This window comes from Aedes aegypti, chromosome 1 (genome assembly GCF_002204515.2).
Source record: "Aedes aegypti strain LVP_AGWG chromosome 1, AaegL5.0 Primary Assembly, whole genome shotgun sequence".
In the NCBI taxonomy this organism is placed as follows: Eukaryota; Metazoa; Arthropoda; class Insecta; order Diptera; family Culicidae; genus Aedes; species Aedes aegypti.
Genome location: NC_035107.1, coordinates 195,270,283 through 195,275,335, shown reverse-complemented (window position 1 = coordinate 195,275,335; position 5,053 = coordinate 195,270,283).

The window sequence follows — 5,053 nt, the reverse complement described above, 5'->3', positions numbered from 1 at the left end:
ATAGAGTATAATTACATTCGTTTTTCATACAGTAAAGAATAATTCTCGCTGGTCTTCTCAAAATGTTTATGTTTTTAATTTATGCTCGTTCGAAAGCTACGATTTGTACGGTCATCAATTCTTATGCTTAGAGAATTGATGACCGTACAAATCGTACTTGCTACTCCGTGATTGACCGAAATAATTAAAATTGTTCAAGGAATCAACAGATGCAGCTTGGGAGTAGCATACCATCTTCAATGTATAATTTCGAGAACTCCAAACTTAGTAATGTCCATAACTGCGCTGGACACGTCCTTACGGTCATCGGTGAAGGGAAGGAATGTTAATGTGACGTCCATTGCTCTAGATACCGAGATCAGCTCTGCATGTCCATAGTTTTCACAGGAAGGAGTTTTGTTAGTGAGAGGGTTCAAAAGCTACATGATCACCTTAGTAAGTGATGCGATTTATGAACCCGACCAGAACCACATAACAAGATTATAACACATTCCTATCAGCAGCAGTTACAAATAACAGAAGTTGATAAAATTTTGCTATCAAGATGGCTTTGTACTCAACGTGTTATATTTTTAGTAACACATTTATAACAACAATTGTTATATTTTTGACAACGCATTTATAAGTTTGTTGCAAATAACATCCGATGTCATAAACAGAATCATAGTTTGCAATAATTTTGTTATTTTGTAACATTCTTGCAACACAGTCTGTAATAATTTTGATATAATTGTAACAGTGTTTGTTATATTTAAGTTTAATTTGGTGCAAATATTGTTAGAATTTTTGTTATTTTAACTACTAACGGTACATGTTTTATAACAGCTGGTGATATAAAAAAAATCATATCAGGGGAACACATTATGTTATAATCTTGTTTCTTCCGTCTGGTCGGGAAGCCTCGATTTAAAAAGTTGTCTATCAGTGCGTTGACATTTTCATGTCGAACTATTTAAAGGTCATTTGTAGTGATTGCGAAAAATAAATACAAAACATACGTACATGGATCTCATTTTTATAAATATGGGCTTATTCCAACACTTGAAGTGACGAATCATCCATAGTTTGTTTAACAAATTATTAAATATAACATTGCCACGATACAAATCTGTGTTATCACAAGCATGAAACGAGCTCACCATTTGGCAATCCATTCTCGACGTTACAATCTCAGCATCAACACGCAAAAGTTGGGATGTAAAATCACTACGACAATTCGCGAAAACCCACCCTTTATGCACGTTTGAAAGCTTCTATCGAGTGAGTTAAGAAACTGCATTTGGATGGTCAAATTTATGGACTTCTCGACAGCTATAATTAAAACCGGTTAAGAGGATCCCACCCGTTTATACTTGGCTTCAGTGTTGATAGACTCACACTCAAATCCAAATGAATGCGCTCTTCCGTGAGAGCAAACTCATTAGAGATCTGCTTCGCAAATATCGCGCTTGAGATTTTGATGCAAAATCACTCAATCAACTCAAACCGTAAAAAATGATTTAGTCGCAAAACCCGTCTAAAATTCGTGAAACCCGAATGTTATTTTTTACGTTAGAAAGGATCACTATAATTTTACCAGAATAACACGAAATAATTGCCGTGTGTTAGTAAACTGTGGAAATACCAGATAATGAGTCAAAAAGGTGAGCCAACTCATCCATGATTTTTCGACTGCTGAGTTGCGTGATTGACAATTCAGAGTTCTGTTTGATCTTCCGACCTTGACGCTTGCTCCTGCGGGAGCGGGTGACGAGGGCAGGATCAAACATGTCGCGCGTCGGTCGAGTAAAGTGAAAAAGTGCCGCGATCGGTTAGTTCTGTTTGATCTTCGACCTTGACGATTGCTCCTTGGCAGTGCGTCAAGAAAGCCCGAGCAGTCGTCAGTTGTTTTCCCTCTCGGGTCGTGCGCCTATTTTCTCTGAGTGCTTTTATATAGCCGAGCAAACGAGTTAAGCTGAATGTGGATTGTTGTTGCTCAGTCAAGGATGACGGATCAATTGGTGAGCTCGTTCCATGCTACTATTTCTAATCTATAAAATATGTATGACTGCACATTTAATCGATACAACGGTAGGACGTAAATATGATTTTTCAACAAACTATGAATGGTTCGTCACTGTGAGTGTCGACATAAACTCTAATTCATGAATTATTTATGTTTAACATTTTTTTGTTTTCAAAACACCCCTTTCTTTTTATCTTTATTTTTGTAATTATAAAAAAAAACTTTGAATGGTTCGACACTACAAGTGTAGACTTGCGAAAGGTTCACTTTATTCAACAAACTTTGGATGGTTCGCCACTGTAAGTGTCGGCATAAGAATAAGAGTGTTCTATGATGTTCCAGCCAATCGAGTTTTTGTTTTTTTTTTCAAATAAGTAAAATATAATAACACATGCTTTCGTCCTGACAGCTGTAGGAATGTTACATTTAGATATTTGTTCAACAAACTTTGAATGGTTCGTCACCTCAAGTGTCGGCATAATTTTCCTTTACATAGAAATTGTTCATATCAAATGAAAATATTATATTTTCATAAAAGCATATTTATATTTGACAAAAAACTATTTATCATGGTCTAATCACTTATCAAAGTGAATCCTTTGACCCAACGATCCTCCCCATTAACAAACATCGTTCCCAGTAACCTTTGTGGAGATGCAGAGGCAAACACGGTCTCCAAATAGCAAAGGTTACACACTAACATTCCTTCCCCCAATCCCACCTGACTGCAAGGACGTGGCCGGCGCCGTTATTGACCCTGTATAAATAGAGGCACTGAATTATGCACACTGAAGAAGATTATGGCCAATCCCAGCCGAACTTCTAGTTGATTCTTTGTGCATTTTCACTGACTTCGGTCAATCACGGAATAGCAACCATTGATATGTGTAGTCAGTCTAAGCTAAGCTAAGCTAAGCTGCTGAGTTGCGTGATTGACAATTCACGCATGATAAATCTCAAGCGTAAGTTATGAGAAATTGAGTTTTTCACAACACTGCTCGGCTTACTAAATATTCTATAACTTAAAAATTACTTACCAAGTTGTAAAATGTTTCTTATCGCCCTAATGCAGTTTGCAGTCATATAATGGTGCTTTAGCGATTTGCTTACTGTGATGTATTTGAATTGTATAAAAATTATCTCTTAAATACTATGGAATATATTATATGCATGGGCGCTAGAATGGAGATGTAAAATGGGATCGGGGGAGCGGTATCAAGACAGTTGCCCCTCGCTGGAGCATATAGTTTTCTCTTATAATCATTTTTAAATAGGGAGGACAGTGAAACAAAAATTGAGTTGTTATCAGTCTACATAGGGGGACCCAAAATTTTTGAAATATTTGAACTTACACATGATTCAATATGAACTTTTTCAAAGTCCCATGTCAAACCAACGGCAGAATCATGAAATTCAAGGTTATATTTTTCGCAAACCATCTCTCATGAGTACGAACCATTTCACCATTCCACTCAAATGCACACATTTTACGGTTCATTACGCTAACCATCGTCTGGTAGGCGTTAAATGAATGAAAATTTAATGTTGTCAAATATCATATCATACCATCACCCAAATATGTCCCATTAAACGGCGCGTGCGAAAGCTTTTCAACTTTGCCTGCCACAACCAACGCAATGCCAGAAATAAATGAATTTGCCTCCCACACTTAAGCCGTAAAGTGCAGTTTGATGCTGCCATATCGTCTGTCAGCAGAACTTTCACACATAATAAAGACATTATTCATTTGATGGAGTCGCTTACGGAGGAACGAGCCGAAGAAAACCAGACGCTGTTCAGTCGTTGTTTGATGATTAATGACAGTGTTGATTCACTCGTGACGGTTGTTGTCGATAGTGTCCTGTCCACATCACTACACAGCGGTGAAAGGACGATGGTACATTCTTGTTTGTCATTCTACAACTGTTACCGAGATGTAGGGTACACTTGTCGACCAAGTGTATAATAAGCGTTCTCACAAAAGTACCATTCAATAGTGGCAGACTGGTGCATGGATACAAAAATGAGGAACATGAATTGTTATACATCCGGATAGTAATAAAGCCTACGGGTACAAAGCAAAGTCATGCTAAGGTGTCTGGTTTCGATTCCCGGACGGGTTTTTCGTAATGGAAATCTCCGGCTTTTCCACGGCCAATAAAACATTATTGTATCTGGAAGCTGTAACATTATATTCGAGGGGCCTAAGGAAGGCCGAGTGGTTAGAGTCCATGGCTTGAAAGCAAAGTCATGCTGAATGTGTCTGGGTTCGATTCCCGGTCGGTCCAGAATCTTTTCGTAATGGAAATTTCCTGGGCATAGAGTATAATTGTACCTGCCACACGATATACGAATGCGAAAATGGTAACTTTGGCAAAGAAAGCTTTCAGTTAATAACTGTCGAAGTGCTCATAAGAACACTAAGCTGAGCAGCAGGCTCTGTCCCAGTGGTTACGTAATGCCAAGAAGAAGAAGATTTTTTACTTCAACACCATTGTTGAGCTCGATTTCAGTGTCATGGTTTCAGGGTAAAGGTGAAAATCCAAACGCAAAGAACAAAAATTCGTTATACTGATTGTGTGTGAAATGAATTGATTGCATGGATCAGTAGGCCTAAAGTTCAACCAACTTTCTATGAATTAGTTTAAACCAGTCTATAGTGTACAGCATTCCATTAGAGGAGAGCGCTCTTCAAAAGCCTTACGGCGCAAAGGTGTGAGAATGCCGTAAAAATAGAAGCATTTCCCTTTTTACGAGATGACTTCTGTTGTTTGTAGCTACCCTCAAATACAAAATGGTGTATGGGCGAATATGAAATATATGAACTAACCTATGCGATCGTTGACGATGGTAATGTGATTACGATGTTAATTTTCAACTTAAAATTTGAAATAATATACACTCGTTTGAGTGCTGCTTGAAAATTAGCTATAAGATTACGTGGGAAGGTTGGAACTGGAAAATTGGTTGAACTTGATTCCTGTTTCCTTTTAAAATTGTTCAATACTAAGTTATTTTGGGTACAATAATCTGCGTTAGTGTAGTTTT